The sequence below is a fragment of the Frieseomelitta varia genome, unplaced genomic scaffold (genome assembly GCF_011392965.1).
Source record: "Frieseomelitta varia isolate USP_RPSP 00005682 unplaced genomic scaffold, Fvar_1.2 scaffold_168, whole genome shotgun sequence".
Lineage (NCBI taxonomy): Eukaryota > Metazoa > Arthropoda > Insecta > Hymenoptera > Apidae > Frieseomelitta > Frieseomelitta varia.
Window position 1 is genome coordinate 128,157 of NW_025109394.1, and position 21,843 is coordinate 149,999.

The 21,843-nt window shown below is 37.4% G+C and overlaps 1 protein-coding gene and 1 long non-coding RNA gene across 3 annotated transcripts in view; one reads left to right on the forward strand and one right to left on the reverse strand.

Moving 5' to 3' along the window:
- The window catches only part of LOC122538584 (serine proteinase stubble-like), a 97,418-nt gene that overhangs the window by 55,244 nt on the left and 20,331 nt on the right, over positions 1-21,843 (reverse strand). The gene's annotated exons all lie outside the window — the stretch shown is intronic.
- On the forward strand, positions 9,495-9,713 carry LOC122538586. The gene is made up of 2 exons (XR_006308882.1): positions 9,495-9,565; positions 9,671-9,713. It is a non-coding gene; the product is annotated as an uncharacterized LOC122538586 (long non-coding RNA).

The window sequence follows — 21,843 nt, forward strand, 5'->3', positions numbered from 1 at the left end:
ATGCATGTAGAGGCATTATTTATGAAGTATGCAAATTGGCAAAAAGATATCAGCAGCAGGTATGTATATATATATATACATATACTCGTAGAAAGTGCACGGTTCACTTTGCAAAAAGGCATTCTCTTTCTTTACACGAGATTAAGCAAAACTTTCCCATTGGATCGTTACCGCTCCGATGCTAATCCCGTGTGTGGCGATTTCCTCTGCTGATGAATTTCATCCTTTTCTCACTTTTACTTTCGCGTTTATTTGCCCGTTCCTATCATCGATCTCGGTTAACCTCTCCTCAGTTTCACCCACTAGTTATTATTTATTACAGCTCGTAAGTCCTCGGATACTTGGTATACATATTCAATGAGCGTGAGACGAGGCTTTCTTTCGTTAATCACGCGCATAAGTAGCCAGTCCAATATCTCAATTTTTCTATTTAAATAGTTAATACATCGTGATACATACAATTACTGCAGGTATTAATTAAACATTTAAATTCAACGTTCTTCCTCCGATCTTATGACGTTTGAGCAAGTTTAAAAAAAAAAAAACAAACGCAATATCTCCGATACCGACAAATTTTCCTATATTAACATTCAACTCGATTACCACTTCCTATACTAATATTTAATATTTCAATTTTTTTTTTAAATAGTTAATACATCGTGATACCTACAATTAATGCAGATATTAATTAAATATTTAAATTCAACGTTCTTCCTTCGACTCGTTTGACTGATCTTATGACGTTTGAGCAAGTTAAAAAAAAAAAAAACAAGCGCAATATCTTCGATACCGACAAATTTTCCTACATTAACATTCAACTCGATTACCTCTTCCTAATATTTAATATCTCAATTTTTCTTTTTAAATAGTTAATACATCGTGATACCTACAATTAATGCAGGTATTAATTAAATATTTAAATTCAACGTTCTTCCTTCGACTCCTCGTTTGACTGATCTTATGACGTTTGAGCAAGTTAAAAAAAAAAACAAACGCAATATCTTCGATACCGACAAATTTTCCTACATTAAAATTCAACTTGATTACCTCTTCCTATACTAACATTTAACTTAATTAATATTAAACTTCTTAACCACCTGCGCTGGCCAACTGATTGCGGACCATAACGAGTGACCAAACCGTTACAATGATTCGTCGCTTTCTTATCGAACTCGTCGGTACGATATCACTTAGATAGAAATGATCGAGAAGTAATAAATTTATTATTTTCTTTGCCCATTTTGTCTTACTTGAATATATTTAAAACTGAGAGAATATTACAATTTTGGAATGAAAAATTCTCGACGCGCGTGTCGCGTCATTCCAACGCAAGAGGTTAAAGGACGAACGAACGTCAAAAAGGTCGAGGCTCTTAAATTTATGTTTAAAAAATTTCCAAAGGAAGCAATTGTTTCCACTTCCATTATGCAGAAACAAGACGAAACGACGCTGATTTTCAATTCGCAAACATCCGGCGAAGTCTCTCGGCGAAATTCACGTCGGAATTCACCTGATGCGGATCCGGCTCGATTTTAATTAATCGGGCGGCGAACAGCCGCGGCGTTTCGATAATTAATCGCGCGCTCGCTGGACGGACGGTGGACCGCGTTCGTTGAAAATCGATATACCCGAGGCGCGAGAGAGCAGTGCCTCTGAGAGCGTGCACGCGCGAATACCGGAGGAAGTAAATCGCTTACCGGTTACCGTTAATCGATGTCTCCGAGCGTTACGTTTTACTCTTACTAATCCCCGCGAACGAAAGTCCGACGACGACGACGACGACGACGTGCCGCGAACCACGAGGTAGATAAACTCTCGACCGGGGAGAGGGCAATTACCGGATCTCCCTCTCCGCCCTCCCCTTCTCGTCCTTCGCCATCCAGTTAATAACTCACGTTTTAAGAGGCTGGCTAGCCTCTGCATAGAACAGTTCGATAATTGCTTTTCACCAACGTCCTCCGCGACATTCTGTTTTCTATGCACGATCGTTCTTTACGATCGCGGATCCGGCATACGCGTTTCTTCTCGGGTTGAAGTTGTCTTCAAACGCGACTCGTTATACCAGTGGCTATGGACGGAGATAATTGTTTATTTTCTTGCTAGTTCCGCAATGTTTCTCGCGACTCGTTGTACAATACTTGTAACTGGTTGTACTCGCGAGACGAAACTTTAACAGCAGAATATTAATACATCCTTTTCTTGTCCTTCAATTGCTCCTCTGATTCTGAACTCTGTTACGAGTGTCTGGCAACACTCGATAATCTACGAAGCGTTGCGGCTTGTACGGTTTCCTTTCCAATTCTTCCTCAGTGTTCGGTAGACGAAGCAAATTACCGTTGCTACGACACGTTGCATCGCGTCAGATTGAATTTTGTATATTTATTAATGTTCAATTCGAAAGGCTGCGATTTCTATTTCCAATCGAAAGCACAATTCCTGCCACGGGAGTGTCGACTCGATGTCACAGCTCAAAGTTAATTGAGAATTAACATAAGCAAGGAGGCGACGTAGCTCCCCACAAAGTTCTCTCAAAGAAACTCCCACCTCGAAGGCCCAATGTCACGCGATAAACTTTCACCTCTCGTCCCTTCCTCCGCGGGACGAAATTAAGACCGGAGAAACTTCGCTTCGAATCGTGGCTAACGAATCACCCGAGTTTCGCGCGAGAGGCGAGGAGCAGCATTTAGGGCAAAGTGTCGAGGACGTCGAAAATACAGAGCCGTTTCACGGTCTGAATTGGAAAGCAAATGTCGCGATTTCGAGGTAACGACCCGAGTCTAAATAATCAGCGTCAAAGAGAGAGAGAGAGAGAGAGAGAGCCAGAGAGGTTCTCCCGTGGAGATTTCACGGAAGTCGTTTCTCCGACGAGCTTTTAATTACGAGCTGGACGACGTCACAACCCTTTCCCTCGATACGATTATCGCTGTAGACGGCTCTCTTACAGAGAGAGTTTGACTTCTTCTTCTTTCTTTCTCTCTCTCTCTCTCTCTCCTTTTTTCCCTCTCTGGTGAAATGAAATTTTATTACGACGCGAAAAACGAGTGTAAAGTTCTCGTCCCAAATTCGAGTAGCGCTTCTTTTCACGGCGTCGTTAAAACGATCGCTTAAAACCGATGGTTTATGGCGATCGTTGAAAATCGTTACACACGCGAGAGTTGCGGGTCAAAGTCGTCCGTGGTAAAGATGGGGAATGTCTCTCAAGTACTGCAGTCTTGACCTGATTAAAACGAAATGTTACAGCGTGATATTCTTTCTTCTGTTTCATTTCTATTAAATTCGAACGTGCATTGCAACTTCACATTAAGAGAGATAATATTGAGGAACAATTGACACGATCTTTTTTAATTAGTTATAGAGTTTTAACATTTTACGGGGCTTTATTTCATGGAGCTGTTTTTCTGTACACGATTTTCAAACGAAGATCCACTGTGTCGCCTTGAAAAAAATAATTTAAAACAAAACCTTTAATGTTTAACCTTTAATTAAAATTTCTGTAAACTTTTAATATTTCAATTAAAATTTTTTATTATTTAACAATCACGAATTTTTATACTTTTGTTATACTATAATTTTTATACTTTTAATTTTAATTTTTAACATAAGTTTTTTTTTTTATAATATACATTAAGAAACTATTTTTGTGCTACTTGGCATTAATGACTCGATTTAAGCAACAGTTGCAGGTGCGCCATCTTGATTTAACACGATATAATAGTTTTCCATAATATAAACACGTCTGATGCTTATATTATAGGGATCTTATTTTTACAAGCCCGAAAGCAGAAATGCATATGCGAGAACTGAAAAGAAACAAATTTCGTTCAAACGAATCATGCACGTGCAATGCAAGTAGTATCGCTTTCATCTCCGATCTTTGAGCTTCTTTTCTAAATCTTCTAGTGAAAGGGAGGACAGGATCACTCTGTACAATTCTGATTTCCAAGATTTTGAGTACTAGTCTTACAAATATGAAACTTATATTCTGGAGCTTGAATCTAACTTGTATAAAATAAATATATTACAAATGTTGAATGGTACTATTGTTAAAACTTTTACTTTCGAGTAAAATAGTATACTCGAAATTTGGACAACGAATTTGACGTGTATAAAAATGTGTACACTGAACTTGATAAAATTAATATTACTATTACTAAATATTAAATTTATTATAATATTAATATTACTAATATCACTAAATTTATTATTATAATATTACTAAATATTAAAATATATAAATTACTATTATAATAAAATAATAAAATATTACTATCATAATATAATATATTTTAATATTTAGTATTAATAAATAATATAACAATATTTAATATTAATTAATATTAAATATTAAAATATATTATATTGTTAATATTGTTAATTAAATATTACGGTATACTATATGTTGTATACTACATTGTACATTCCACGATATACATCGTATGTAAACATACATGTATATAGTACATTGTATACATTGTGTTATACATTATATGCTACATAACATACATCATGTATATTATATACGTTATATCATACACATTGAATTAGACTTGTATAAAATGAATACACTACAAGTACGCTCATCTAGAGCAAATATTCGAAACCCATGAAACGTAACTGAGATCTATCCAAACTTGACTTGGATTGGTAAGTACGTACATGCATACTGGACTTGATCGCATCCCTAATCCACGGTGAAATGATTCAGAGTGGCGTAGTGACGTGATCATGACCAACTTCGACAGATGATGGCCTCTCACCACGAAATTACACGTAATAACACGGTCGTGCCGCCATTAAGCAGAAGCTCGCTGGGCGGTTACGCGGTGGCGAGACACAGACTGTGTGTTTCGCACGTTCTTACACACCGGAGATTTATTCTTTCACATTTATCTTCACCGCGAGTGTTGTTTTGCTGTGGGTTTAGTAGCTTTTGGCAGAATGGAGCGTAAAAGTGAATGATTTGGCGAATGTGCAATAGATTGATGATAATGGCAGTGCGCTGGTACCGGTGGAAATTGATACTGCTAGGCTGCGAATGTTTGTATAACTTGGAGAAATTGAAATGATTACAAATGCACGAAATATGTATTGGAATATTTGCTATATTTAATTCAAAATTAGGGAGGATTTAACCTGATATTGTATATTTGACATAAAATCACATATTAGAATATTTGCTGTATTTACGTGAAGACCTACTTTGATATTGCATATGTATATACTATATACTTGATATAAAATCATGTATTAGATACATTTGCTGTAGCAAAACTAGAAAAGATTATTTGATTTGATATTGTGCGTGTATATTATCTACAATGATAGTAGATATTACAGTAGATTATTTGCTGCATTCGTATCGAAACTAGAAAAAATTATTTAATTCATTTGCTATATTTACATCGAAACCGGAAAATGTTTGATACACTTAATTTATATAGTTGATTCCACAGAATGGAAAATAAAACAAAACAAAAGCTGAAAAGTACCTCCTGCAAGAGGTACTTAATCTATGTGATTTCTCTTTCTATTCCCCTTTCTGTTCTACTCAGAAATTCGTCCGAAATCTTGGAAAAATTTTCGAAGAGCCTCAGCATGGTGAGAACTCGAAGAGTTTGGAGGAAACTCTCGCGTTCCCGAAACTTCCACTTCCCTGGAAACCTAACGTGAACTTTCGACGCGTGCGCACTTGAAAACGCACAATTTCCCGCGGCAATCTACTCTCGAGAAGTTTCCCGAGGCACGCGAGCCGGCCACGATTTCCCTTCAGGATGGGATCCTCCTATCCAACAATAGGCACGAAAGTAAAAGGAAGACGATGGAGCAACCCTATCTAATGCGAGGAGGCCGACGGTGTGTGGCGTTCCATCGCTAATTTGGAGAAAGTTGCAAGCGTAACAGCGATTATCGGCTGTTGAATGAACAACTCGCGAGGAGAAGATCTTTACTTCGTTCTTTCGACGATATTATCCGGCTGCTGTTTCGCGTCCAAATGGCAGACAGTGGTACGCGCGCGCGCGTATCAAGACCAACTCGCTCGTTAGGTCTGTTTAAACCATGCTATCGTGAACAGAGGAAGATAGAAAGACTGAAAGAGAAAGAGAGAGAGAGAGAGAGAGAGAGAGAAAGGAGAAGACATTCTTTCTTATCTTTTTCTTAATTAGTGAGGTAGGTGCAATTAACCTTTTGCGCTGAAATGACGCACGTCGAGAATTCTTTTTGTCCCAAAATTGCAACATTTTTACAGTTTCAAGTGCAGTCAAGTACAACCCAGGCAAAACAAATAATAAGTTTGTAATAATTCTTAAAGAAAGCGACGAATTATTGTATACGGTTACTCGTTATGGTCCGCAATCAGTTGCCAGAGCAAGTGGTTAAAATCTGCGTGGATCAACCACGGCGCCGTGATAAATTCGTCGTCGAAACAATTAGACGCCGCGCTAAAGATTAATAATTTTAATCCGACGCGACTGGTATAACGCCAGAGGAGAGGGATGGCAATGACCACGACCTTGGTTATTTCATGCTCGTTCGCCGATCCCTCCTTGAAACTCGTCGATCACTCGACCAATTGGCGAGACTAGTCAATCGTTACGAACGTCTTCTTTTTTTTTTTTTTTTTTTTTTTTTCTTTCGAACATTTTAAAATGAAAATATTTCCAAACATTTTTAAATTCACAACTATACGAGTGTTTCCGCGTTTTGTGAAAATTCTACAACTATTTCTTTCAAGCAAGGAATTTCGAATTATAAACTCGAGTTCTGAAAATTCTGCCGCAAGGAAGAAATGAATTTTTACATTCTTCTTCTCGCGCGACATTCGATCGCTTCGAAATGAGCGGAAAAAAGAAATTACAATTTCGAGGGAAAAATTCCTTTCCGCGGTGGACACTTGGTCGAAATTTATAATTCGTCGAAACTTGATCAAAACAAATGAGAATTGCAACATCCAAATCCTGGTAAAATTAAAATATAAACTTCTGGATGAACAAAAAATCAAAATAAATGTTGATATAAAATAGGATCTCCTCCTCCCATAGGATCAAAGAAAGATGTATTAAAATTACGATCAACAATAATATTATTACATAATAATATTGTAATTGCTCCTGCTAAAACTGGTAAAGATAAAATTACCAGTAATTGAAATTGATCATGAGAATAAATTAATTTGATCATAATCCCTCTGGAAATATAAAAGACACGTGTGTGCACGCAGAGTATTTCAAAAACCGCGAATTCCAATCCTCTCGCGAACATCTCGAATTATACCGCCCCTTCGTCGTTTCAGAACGCTTTCCTTGCTTTGGAATCCCGGAGTTGGCAAGGCTGCCAGGTATTAGCATATGAAATAAGAAACGACGTCGAAACTCTGATGTAATCGCGTCGGTGGCCGGTGTCGCGGCGGAAACGGCGCGATACTTTCACTGATTGCGAGAGGCCAACAACACCTGAGCCACCGCCCGCTCGCGGCTGCAACACGCGCGAAACACGCGCTTCTCTCCGAGACGAGCACGCGTGGGCGGAAGTTACACATTAAAGTTACGTTACGAAGCGGGACGGACAGGTGCACCGGTACACGCATTCTCTTTGCATTGTTCGTCGCGACCCGGTGCATCTCTCTCGAACGGCATCTTCCAGTTCAGCCTGGAAACCAGTATGCCCACGCTTTTATGCAAATCGAAGGGACCGATGTGTAGCCGATCCTCGCCGAGGTGGATCGGTTTAACCACGTGTGTGTGTGTGTTTGTGTGTGTGACACGTAAGGATGTAAAACCAGCTGCAACATCTTGAAAAGTGGAATACACGCCGGGAGGATGTTAGAACGAAATTGTTTCGCGGAAATTACCCTTGATTTTAATCGAGAATTTAGCGTCGCCGTTCATTCCGTCCCGTTTATTGGACGTGTCAATTAATTCGATATCTTCTTGGCACCGGCCGTCCCGGTATCTCGATTTTGATCGAGAATTTAGATTTACCTCTCGATTCGTCCGTCGTTCATCAGGCGTGTCGTTCTTCAGCGTGTCTCCGGTGATTTTCGAACGATAAATAAACGCCGATTTTTTTCTCTTTTTTTTTTTTTTTTCAACGAAAAGTCGTCGCCACTTGTGCTGTCGTTTACTAATTGTGGTCAATCAATTCGATGTCAGTCATGTTCGATTTTAATTGAAATCAAGACGGTGTCTAGGACTCTGAGATCTAACGTTTATAATTACGAGATGTTATTGATTTATAATGTCGTAAACAAATAATATCTCGTAACTACAATTATTTTAAATCATTTATTTATTTGTATACATTTAACAATATTAATTTTTCTAAATAATTTAAAACATTATTTATTTATTTATTTATTTATCTTCTTTTTCGTTAGACCTTTATTTATTTATAATGTTGCAGGCCGAAAGAAAAATGCAATTAACACTTCAAAACTGTGACGACGATCGAGCAAAATAAAATCGAATGAGTTTCCGAACTTCCGATTCAGATTACCTTCAGTTTGGAAGAGAATTCGCCGTCAATGAAAAGATATCCAAATACTTCCGTAGCGCGATCGCGAGAAGATCGAGTTTTTCTTTCTTCTTTTTTTTATTATCCCTCGAGAAATGGCTCGTGCACCACCATCTGCGAAATATCCGCCGGACCAAGTGGAAAATTGGCATCGCGCAGAGCAAACACGCGAGCTTTCTACGTGGGTCCGGAACAAAAATTGCCGGGCCAGCGAAGCGCCGGCAGGCATCCGTGGAAAAAGAGAAATCGCCAAGCTCGTCGTGCACACGCCGTTCAACGCCTGCGCTCCTACAATTATAGTAAAACATATTCCATTTGCATAATGATCGTGCGCCAGGCGAGCGAATCGCACGAGCCAGTTAGAGACGTGGCTTCGGCCGCGTTCGGATCGTGTCGTTAAAGGAATTAAATGATACGTCGACGGCCGTTGACGACAAGCAGAAAACATCACGCGAGAATACTGATAATTGGACGATGCTTCTGACGCGTTAATTATTTTGGAGCGTCTTCGAGCTTTCGCTTTAATTACGTGGCAATCCGAATACCCCCAGTATTTCGTGTTCATTGCGAGTTTATTACCATTTGTTAATTGCCATCAGAATATACCTGTGCGAATATACTTCTGCGAATTGGTATTTTTACGAATGTCATTATGAAAAAGGAAGCTTTACTTAATCAAATATCGTAGAGGTAGTTTTATCGTAGTTTTATTTACCTATTATTTGAGCCACGAGTGCTCTTATTCATTTATTATTATTTTATATATTCTAGCATAGTGGTTTCCAAACTTTCATGAACCGAGATACACTTTGAAAAATAATAATCTTTCGTGACTCATTCGCTCGCAATGTAGTTAAGTGGTATTTATTTATTAAATATTGTGAAAGATATTATAATTTTACTTACGTATTATTTAAGCTACAAGTACTATTATTTATTTATTATTATGATTTTATATATTCTAGCATAGTGGTTTCCAAACTTTCATGTGCCGAGATACACTTTCAAGAATAATAATTTTTCGTGACTCATTCGCTCGCAATGTAGATAAGTGGTATTTATTTATTAAATATTGTGAAAGATATTATAATTTTATTTGCGTATTATTTAAGCTAAAAGTACTATTATTTATTTATTGTTGTTGTTTTATATATTCTAGCATAGTGGTTTCCAAACTTTCATGAGCCGAGATACACTTTCAAGAATAATAATCTTTCGTGACTCATCCGCTCGCAATGTAGTTAAGTGGTATTTATTTATTAAATATTGTGAAAGATATTATAATATTACTTACGTATTATTTAAGCTACAAGTACTATTATTTATTTATTGTTGTTGTTTTATATATTCTAGCATAGTGGTTTCCAAACTTTCATGAGCCGAGATACACTTTCAAGAATAATAATCTTTCGTGACTCATCCGCTCGCAATGTAGTTAAGTGGTATTTATTTATTAAATATTGTGAAAGATATTATAATTTTACTTACGTATTATTTAAGCTACAAGTACTATTATTTATTTATTGTTATTATTTTATATATTCTAGCATAGTTTCCAAATCTTCACGGACCGAGATCCACTTTCAAAAATAATGATCATTCGCGACTTACTCGTTCGCAGTGTATAATTAGAGATAACAGGCATCAAATGAAAATTGCTTTACTATTTTAAACTCACGTGCACGTCAACGTAATAACTGCATTATTTATGACGGTTCGACGGTGCACGGTGTTCTCGATGAATATGCAAATCACTCTCGTACTTTGAAATTTTTCGCGATCCATCAAAGATCCAGCTTTGTGACCTACACTTTTCGGGACCAGTTTTAGCATATTCAGTTTTAGCATTTCTTTTTCTCACAAGTACATATGAAAGTTCGTAGTTTGATCATCGTTGTTACGAAACTCGATGATTCTGAATGTCAAAGTTAAAGGTGCGTAGAACGATGGGACGATTGAGATCGTGGTAACGAAATAATGGAAGACTAAATGCAAGATTTCGCGCAAAATCAGTATTTGAGTCTACGTAAATTGCAGGATGCCTATCGAAGAATAATAATATCTTTTACGATAATACTATAAATATAATATAAATAATACATATAATAATATAACAATAATAATGATAATATCTTTTTGCAACAACCAATGCGTTCTCGATCCTCAATATCCGTAAATATGTTTCTTGGACGACTGTTCTTCGAGGAATACGATCATTCGGTCAACGACAGTTGAATTCTTAATCTTTGTTCCGGAGCTCCACGTGAAAGCTCGCGTGTTTGCTCTGGCAGCTATTTTTCTACCTGGCCCGATGATATTTCGCACGCACGAGACCAGCCGAGCCGAGCCGAGCCGAGCCGGGACGCGATGAGAAAACCACGATAATGCACGGCCATTTATTAACAACGTATTAATTCGTCACGCTGCGAAGAAACAAAAAAGAAAGAAAAAAAAAAAAAAATACAAAGACAGGAAGAGAAGAAAAAAAAGAAGAAGAAGAAGAGGTAGCAGGCAGAGTGTTCTACGTTTAGCTTCGCCAAACCGACCGCCGAGAATTTCAACGTGACTCCGATGTGAAAACGTTTTCAACCGGAAGTCCGAGAGAAGAAGCCCGGTGAAAACGCGCTATTCCTCGCGCGCCTCTTTTTATGGATTGGAGGCACGACCCGGCTCCAGGATCCAGCCTATAAAGGGAAAAAGAAAATCCCCCCTCCCTTCAGTACGTATCCGCTCGTGCGAGTTCCGTGTAATGCCACTCCTGTTTCCAAAGGCCTCGAGAGAGCGGGCCGCCGATCATCACCTACGACCCCACTCGGCCTCGAGCCTCGAGAAGTGGACATTTATCGTTCGCGAATCGTTCGTTCGAACTGGTCCCTTCGTGGATCTTGGACTTCCTCGTTCGCGGCTCGCCGGACCGCGCCAGCTTTCGCACGCACGCCCGCTGCTGCCTCTTTCTTCGGCTGCCTCGTGATAATTACCGCCGATTAGCCGGAGAGAAATCGTCCTCCTGCGGGAGATGCTCGGTGAACGAAGTACCAGGCTGGTAATCGGGCAGGATGCATGGAAATAAAGAGGAGTCTCGGCCATTGTCTGGCACGAATCTTTGTCTCGAACGAAATGGAAAACGACAGTACCTCTCTCGATATTCTCTTCCCGCTTTGCTTCCTGCTTCGTTCCTCGCTAAGCAAACGCGCGAGAGTGTACACACGGCATTGTCCTGCGCGCCGTCTCGAAACTGAGACAGGGGAAGGAAACGACTCGAGCTTCGTTGTTTCCTTGCTGTGACTTCTTCTTTTTTTTTTTTTTTTTTATTATCTGACTTATCCTTTTGTTTAGTTATTTTTTTTGTAACCGTTTTTTGCGTAACACAGCAGTTGCTAATAATTTATCTGCATGAAAGTTCGCAGGCTATTTGTTTCAATTAAAATCAAAATTTACTTGCTGTTGTACATGGGGGAATGCACATGCGACGAATTTGTCGCATCGAGCCACTTTGTTCGAATAAAAATTCAATTCTCACAGGGGAACATAACAGAATTGTTAATCACCGATTTTGATGAAATTTATAGCATAAATGTAGTTTATAGTAAGAAAAAAAATTTGACACGTATTTTTCTTTCATCGGCAATCGTCGATGTTGAAGGGGTGGAAATTAAAACTAATCTCAAAGTTGGAGGTGCGGAACATATTTTGTCAAATATCTCGAAAATTACTGAAGATGTAGTTTTTGTGTGACTCGATGAAATTAGTGTTTTTTTTTAACGAACGAATCTAACGTCGTATACCATTATGCGAAAAAATCGTAAAAATTATTTTTACAATATAATAAAAATAATAATAGAAATTATTGTTTTTATAATATGTTACATTATAAAATTATTTTGTTTTAATAATATTAGAGCAATATTTTATATAATATAAAATTTTTATAATATAATAAAAATTATTGCTTTTATAATATGTTTAATTAAAATTATTTTGTTTTAATAATATTACAACAATATTTTATATAATATAAAATTAATTTCATATCATAAAATTATTTTGTTCAAATAACATGTTAAAAAACCATATTTTTTAGAAGTTTTTCCAAGTCAGTCATGCCATTTTAGTTATCAAGTATCAAGAAAAGCAATCGCCAAAGTTTGCATCCGTTAGATTCTCTCTCTTCTTGTCGAGGAGTGCTCGAGATTATTCCCCGTTCCGTAAAAGTTGAAATTCAAACGTCAATTTATCAGACCCTAAGCGAGCACTATTTCACGCCTCGGGACATGACATCGATGCTCGAGAATCGTGAGTGTCGTTCTTTATCCCGAGCGTGTCATCTATCATCGTGCTTTCGTGACGATCACCTATCTTCCCCGGTTCCGAGGCTTAAAGACTCTTCGAGATCGAGGACGATGGAAAAGTCGACGGATCTCTCTTAAGAAGGTCGACGAGCCATGGGCGTTGGCGTTGCCTCGAGAGAAGCGGAGAAAAACTTCGACAAAGCCGGTGAGAAGGAGGCCCGAGGAAAACGCAGACGCGCAGAAGCTGGTGAAACCGATATCGAGGAGTCGATCGAAACAATTTTAATTGATTCGTAATCGTTGACGAGATCGTATCGTTTGCTTGTTTTTACTGGGACAGAAGTTCTGATTGAAAGAAATATTCGTAGCAGAATTGGAAACATTTTTCATCTTAAACAATTACCTGACCTTGATATATGCAGACAAATAAAAAATTCCAAAATTGATTAGAAGAAAAATCAATACGCGAAACTTCGTAGCAGAAACCGTTTTGCTTGTTCTTGTTAAATACTTAATTGACCTTTATATGAAAAGCTGCTATAACGAGCAGATTGAAATCTCCAGTTAATTTCATAAAAATTTCTCGAAATTAACTATATATGACTTTTTTCACCAATATATGGAACTTTAACTCTCGGGCGAGAATGAATATAAATTGTTGAATTCTCGTCCATGTGAGACTAATATTGAAAGTTCAGTAAAATGGCGACAAAAAATTACGCATCAAGTATAATACGGAGATCGTTACAAAGGGGTGGCTTCAATATTCAAATCCATTGTGGATTCAGTGATGAAAAACATGTTTCAATACTTTCGCACACTAATATAGCATATTAGATAATTTATAACATTTTTGAGAAGAAATCTATAATGCAAATACATTTTACAATAAAATGAACGACGCATTTTCAGAGCAAAGGCTAGAACTTTTAAAATGACCCCTCACTTATCGTTGCGTAACGATTTTCTTTTCTACGGAATTATTATAAATATTTATCTAATTTTAATCAAATATTGACACACAGGAACAATTTTAATTAAATAATAAAAAATAATATTTAAATTCTTTTTTAAATAATAAAAAATTAAATATTTACAAAATTAAACAGGGTGGGCCAAAAATTACTTAGCCACTAAAATAAATCCGCAATTCTCTTATCATATATTTAAAAACAATTTTGTTTCTTACACTTTGATGTTTTATTTAAAAAAAAAAAAAAAAGAATAGGTGGGAAGAAACTTTTGGCACTAATCTTGTATTTAGCGTCTGAATGTCAACGAGAGTCGTAGGTGGTTTCCCAAGTGAGAAGTACACCACGTGAAAAAAAAAAAAAAAAAAGGAAAAAACCGTGGCGTTGTTAAAGCCACCGAGGAGAGACGACACTCGTTATTTGAATCGATGATTGGCAATGTTAGATCCTAAGTGGCGACCGTTTTGTCCCGGTAGAAATCTCGCGTGGCCATTTAGAGCAGCGGCTGCTAGCTGCTACAGGTAAAATTTATGGCGGGCGGTCTATAACTGTTAGAAAGGGTGTTTCCACGTACGGACGATGCATTTTAATGACTCCGGCTCCCGGTGCCGGCGATCGCGCCACGTTTTCTCGCGTATCGTCCACACGCGCTCCCGACCGATTCGCCCGGCACGAGTCTTTCTCTACGGTCCGTTCGAATTAATCTCTCTCTCTGCCAGGATTCTTTCTTTCAGGTTAACTCGATAAACGCTTACAAGACAGGCGGCGACGAGTTTCTACGGGTTTCTCGAATAGAAATTGCCCCGGTGGTATTAGTCCATAGAGACGGTAACCACGGGAGAGAAACTCCACAGATCGCTTCCTGCTCGTTTCTAGTTACGTTTCTGTTATTCGACGAGCCGCGTCCGCGTATTACCGGGTGGACACGAAATAAATGAAATATCACGCGGACGACACGTTGGCTCGCGAACTCGGGCGAGATCTACGCACCCCCATGTTCGTTGATATTAACACGGCGGTTTCTACGGAACGCGGTAATTGATTCAGACTATCGAGAAAGCAGAAAGATTAATTGTCAGTTACCAGAAGGTTTCTATTCGTATGACGTAAGGTGCACGGGAGAGATTCATAGAAGTCATTTATCATTTTTCTGACGACGACGGATTCTGTGGGACGAAACAACGATTTACGGTGTTACATTTTTCATTCCCTTTCTGTTGAAGCAATTTTCATTTTGACGAGAAAATTATTTTGCACAATACTACGTTCTTTACTATGTTGCCAACAGTTGTCTATTCTAAAGTATATCCTACATGTATTCGTTGTACTCTCTCGTCAAATGTAATTGGTACGTTTTCCTAACACTTATTTTTCGAATTTTCTTTTGTCTGTCACTACCGAGGTGGTCAAAATGACTAGTTTACAATTTTTGTTAGATATATTATACATGTGAAACAGTGTATTTTGAGAGATTTAAATGATTTTTTTTTCATGAAATACATAAATAAGCTTGTATATTTTACAGTTTTTCCACTTTTTCTTCTCTTTAATATCTCTGACGACAATTCCACGCATTAACGTGTCAAAGGACAGATTATTTATCATAATGAAAGTTTCCTGTTTGATCGTAAGGCAAACAACAAACATCGCCAAACATTTACTTAACATGTTTCGTTCTCGTAATTTTCCACCATGAATTGTCTCGATTGACAAACAAACCAATGCAGAAGGCACATTATGAAATCTTTGATCGATCGCGACAAATGCATCGCTCGCGTGACGATAAATTTATGAAGTAGCACGCCGTTAAATAATTGGCGTTATCTCGGCGCGTCGCTATAAATCTCGGCCACGAACGTACCTCGAACGAATCGATCTGTTCGAGCGTAGTGATCGTAGGATGATGAATGGTTACAGACCGATTCAATAGTATCGTCTGATTTCGAACGACACTTTATACGAAACTGATATGTTCTGCGAGACGTTACATCGTGAAAGACGAACATCTCGATAAAAGGTTAATCGATGAATGGGGCAGAGCGATAAAATATATAACAATTTTTTGAAGCGACCTGTATTCGCACGTGGCCAACGATCGCGTCCACAGCTGGTTACACGATCAACGCGCAACGTCGCGATCTTCGATCGGCTATCGGCGCGATCCAGCTTGCTACAGGGGGTAAAAGTGACCCACTTTGGCTCGTGCACGAGAGCTCTCTGCCAGCGTAACGTTCGTTTTTTTACAGGACGATACATGCGAACGCGTTTGAAAAATTCTTGCGAATGGAATCGTGTTCGTGTTTTGTCAAAGGATCTGAATATTCTAACCTGGCGTAACAGCGCTTTTTTGTTTCGTTGTAACGTGATCGATACTAGAATCAATCGAGCAATCGATGCATAAAATTATAATAATATAAAATTATAAAATTATAATATAATTATATAAATATTATAATATTCTATAGTTATAATTATATAAATATTATAATATTCTATAGTTATAATTATATAAATATTATAATATTCTATAGTTATAATTATATAAATATTATAATATTCTATAGTTATAATTATATAAATATTATAATATTCTATAGTTATAATTATATAAATATTATAATATTCTATAGTTATAATTATATAAATATTATAATATTCTATAATTATAATTATATAAATATTATAATATTCTTTAACTTTGATATTCTCCATCGAGAATACTAAAGTTAAAAGAAATAGAGAAAACTTTATGACACAAGTTTTTTATTTAGACATTTTAGAAAAATCATCTGAGGATCCCTAAAACTACACTGTTTCACATCTATGTGAAGTGTCTAACAAAAATTATAAATTGGTCGTTTTGGCCATTTTGATCATCTAGTATTAGTTTATACAGGGTGATTCATGTAACTGATACACCTGAGATAACTTTTGAATTATACGTCTAACGAAAAATTGTTCAATACAAAAGTTGTACGGTTTTAAGGGAAACGTAAAAAATTTTTATCTCTGTTAAAAGATTTCGAAATTTTCAAAGTCATCTTTATTATTATTTTTTTTTTAATTGTATATCTTTTTTTATCATAAATCGAAAGAATATTAAATTTCAAGTTAAAAAAGTATTAAGCCATTTGTTTATCTAAATCTGATGATATTGTATAATTTCTTTTAAGAACAACGTAAATATATAATAATTGTCTCTATTATATACTATATGTTTATATTTCTCTTATAAGAACAATATAAATATATAATATATAACATAATAATCGTAATAACATGAAATAAATAGTACGTTGTACAAGTATTCGTTTTTCATCATCGCAAAGATTACTTCTCGTAGACTTCACGATAGAGCAATTTTAAAATTCCATTACGCTGTAGATAATATTTCTGAGCATTTCTTTCTTCGATTCGGATGCTTCGTGTATTTTTAAAACCGGTTGTTTCCTTCTTTTCGAATTTATCACGTTCATCCCGTTTGATCGTCGTGTTTTATTAACACGTCCGCCATTACACTAGATCGCAGATCTCTCGCACTTTCGCACGTGTAATAAACTTTCGCGTTTGACGTGCTCGTATTACAAAATACATCTGCTACCGTTCCTTTCGATCAACTGCCGCCGCCTACGCAAATCCATTTCTCAACCACGAATTAAATCTAAATAGATTTCGAAGCATCAAACAGGTGGCAGACGTATTTATAAATCGATCTCTCAGCGATTCGATTTGATCCAAAAGTGCAAAAGTGTGAATCGGACGAGCGTGTTTTCTTAATGAAAATTAATAGAGATGCATTTTCCAGAATCCGTTAATACGATCACCGACATCAGACGAATGTCCGAGCAAGGTTGACACCGAAATAGAAGCTGAGAACGTCATTCAACCTTATCTCGGGATGAAGAAAAGTTGCGGAAGAAAATCCTCGTTGACTTTCGTCAAACGCTGCGGGAGGTTAAAGTAAAAGTACAGCAATGCATTCGTCATAGATACGATCGGAGGTGAAGTACTCGAAGTAGCCGGTTATTTACAAGATTGTCGTCTCACGCGATTCGTCTCGCGTCTCGCGCGATTCGCCACAGTGTAGATTATTAATTGGAATTTTCAGCGACGTTCAGCGTCGGGAGCAGACCCGGGCAAAGGATAAAGATCGGCGAACGCACGAATGAATCAATGGGCCAAGCAACCGCGCACCGTTATTACGCGGTCGTATTAATAACGAGCATTAACAGACGATACACACCGGCCGGCTGCGTAAAACACGTAATTACGCGGCGATATTAATGATCCTCATTAATTCCACGCTGAAAATCGTCGGCCGCTGATGCTTGACGCCACCTAGAAACCGGCTTTCGATTGACACACATTCTCTCGCGCCCGCTTGCTCGCTCGTCTACCAAAGACGATGTCTCGAGACATCCAACGACTCGACAATCGCCACCACGTTCCCGCTAATTGTCTTCCAAAATGAAAATTTATAAATGCATAATTGTCTTCGTGACTGCTATGCTCGTTTCAAATATAATTTGTTCTACTTTGAAAGTAGTAACTTTAGCAACTAGTGTAGTTAGTTTGTTTCTTTTTTTTTTTTTAATGGAATCACGTAATTCTTTTTTTTTTTTTTGCATCAATCGACATTTTTTTATCAATCGACAGCAAGTGATTGAAAAGTATTGACCGATTTGATATCGAAAAATTGGTAGTTTAGAAGATACTTCGACTTTAATCTTATAAAATTCTATGCACGAAAGGCAAGGACAGTTGGGATGTTTAAAGATTTAAGTAAATTAATTGAAAGAATGCTTGAAACAATAGAATTTGTACTGAAAAGTAGTAGAAGGATTTTTTGATAAAAAGCATGTGACATATGTATATTATAAATTGTTTACAAATGTTTTTTAAATCTTTTTTTAAATTTTTGTATTTAACCAACACAGACACTATATATAGTAGTATTATGTAAAAATCTTTTTAAGTAAAATTATTTTCCAAAAATGAAAGTCTCTTTTCTAACAAATATATATAATGATCTTAAATTTCTGATCGGCAGTGTATGTGTAAATGAATGTGTATAGAAACTGCGAAACATGTTATTTAATAAGAAATTGCAATAAAACTTTTTATGAATATGAATTTTCTGAGACGTGAATAGTTTATACAGAGTGTCTCAGGACGGTACAGGTCTTACGCGAAAAAGGAACGAGTCGAGGAGAACGAATAAAATTTTTTCATGAAAGCCTTCGTTCTCGAGAAAATCGAGTTTGAAAACTTATCAAATATACTTGGATATTCTATCTGCAAAAATAAGTGAAAAATGCGGAATGAAGTTCGTTCGTTTAAAGCGTCATTTTCAGGAAAGTATACGTTGAATACATTTCGTTGAAAATTGGCGCACGTGTACCCGATAAATTTTCAATCTCAATTTCCTCGAACGAAGACGAACGCTTCCACGAAGAAATTTTATTCTTCCTTTGCGACTCGCTTTTTTCTCGTCTTATTCGGCGGTATCGATGAAATTCGTGTAATAAGAATCCACTGATTCTCCTCTCTACAAGTAATCTTTCGTTCGTATAGTTGAAAAGTTCAGGTTCAACTAAATAGCCTCAATGAACAAGAGTTCTTTTCGAATCGAGCAAGTTAACTGAAACTTGGCTCGGACAAACGAAAACGAATGAATTCCACTGTTGCGAGTGAATAATCATCTGAACTCTTCACCGGTGTCGTTGAACGTTGCAAAGAGATCGTAACAACTTCGAATTACATCGCTTCGTCACGGACGTTTGAGTTTAGTTCAATTTCGCCTGGCCGATCTCGATCGCGGTGGGCGTGAAACAGCAAAATAAAATTAAACACCCTGAATTATCCGCGGTCATCCGTAATCCAACGACGCTGCTCGAGGATCAAGCGTGCAATAAGTATCAAACATCGTCTCGCTGAGTATCCAGGTTTATTAAATATTATGCCTTGTAATCTCTAGCGGAGGCTCGTAACAGCGCCAATAAAACGATCGAGATGCCTCGCGTAACGCACGGCGTAACGCGCTCGGGGAACGAGTTCCAATACTTTCGTGAACGACGATCGTTCTCTTCCTCCTCGGTCACGAAAACAAGAAGAAGAAAAAAGAAAATAATAAAATAAAATAAACTCGTTGTTATCTCGAAGGACCGATCGGTGGATCTCCGTCGCTTCCCGCGATTTCGTGCGTTCCACAACGCCAACAGGGAAGAACCGTTCGCGAAAGATTCCGCGCGGTTGCCGATTAATTGCCGATATTTTACCGAGGCCATCAACGAATTAACGACGATGGGGCACTGCATTTTTCTCGGTGGTTTCTTACCGATAATCGTTTCTTACATCCTTTTCTGCTTCTTTTTCTTTTCCTTTTTTTCTCTCTTTTTCTTCTTTTCGCGTGCTTTATCGGCAAAAGGAGAGATTTCGGCCGAGTCGAAGCGGGACCACTTCTTTCGAAAGTCTTTAGCTTTAGCGAGACCGTGCATGGACGACTGTGCGTGTACAATTGTTGGCACACATTCGACGACACGATCGGACACCGGAGGATTCAACCGGTTCGCCGGAATCGATTCTACTTCTTTTTGTTTTCCTTTTCTTGCTCGAGCGCGCCGCGGTTCGCTAGTCTAATTAACGCGGGGCTCGCTCGCTACCTGGCGCCGCGTCGTTTTATGCCTTTCTGTCGTCTGTGGCGCGCAATCCGCCTGTTTTATGGACGACAGAAACGGTAAAAAATTATTTGATGCCCGCAGTTCCGCGAGCGCGCTATTTTCAACGCTGTTAACGCGACCGCGCGACAGTTTCGAGGGAAAGAAGAGGCGTCTTTCTGCTCAGAGGAGCGTCACTCTTTACGCGCTGCGTACATTTACTTACTGTGTTAATGAACTTCCTTTTTCAGCGCATTTCAAAATTTCAACTCGCCTGAGAAAGAACGGTTTAACAGTAGAGATAGAAATTTCATCCACGCGCTTTGTCATTTGTTTTAGTTGGCGAATCTCGTGGCTCGCGTCGAATGAGAGAACGATCAAATTTGTTTGTTACACTCGTTTGGAATAATAAATAATATGAATTGGATCGAAATGTATTCATTAGGTTGATCTAAACGCACTGTTAAAGTGAAGAACATGAGTGATTGAATTACAGTATTATAACTAAGGTACATTATTTTTCTATATAATTAAAAGTCAATACACTAACACTCGTTTAAATAAATAATATGAACACTAACACGAATTTGTCAAAGTGTAAATATCCGTTCAGTTGATCTAAACACACTGTTATGATTGAAATAGAATGCTATTCAAGTAATTTTTTTTTCTTTCTCTAAATTTACAATTTAATACACTAACACTCGTTTAGTATAATAAATAATATAAATACAAATACGAATTTGGTCAAAATGTAAATATTTATCCGGTTGATCTAAACGCATTGTTGGACCGAAAAACACGAATGAAGTACAATTTAAAATTAAACCTCGAACTTTTCCTTTTAATTCTCTCAACGAAGCTAGAATGGTCTCTATAAATATTCTCCAATAGTTTCGTAACACATTTTCTGTACAATGAAATATATTTCATCCTTACTCTCTGCATGTCTTTTTAATCCATTTTATCGAAACGCATGAAAATAAAAAAGACGGCAGTTACGCCGACAGCTTTTAGATAATTAAAGGAGGGGAAACGTTGCTCAATCTATATTTCCATGAAGTTCCATTTCGCGATTCGCTCTAGATTAGAAGCACGTAAATATGTAACACGCGTGGTAAACGAATCCGCATAAACATTAATCCGTGTAACTTTCAATGCACGAGTACTTCTACCACACGTGCTTGCGTGTATTTCGATAGAAGATCGTTTGATCTAAACTCAAAAATCTTGGAACAAACATCAGTAATATATCTTCTATAAACTCGTACGGTCTGTAACTTGTGAAATTCACCGGTTAAATCTTGTTTATTCTACGCGAGAGTATTCAATAATTTACGGCACAACTAGTAATTTTTCCAAAGTTTACTTAATAACATCGTAGTCCAATTACGCGTATCCTGTTTTTCACTTTCT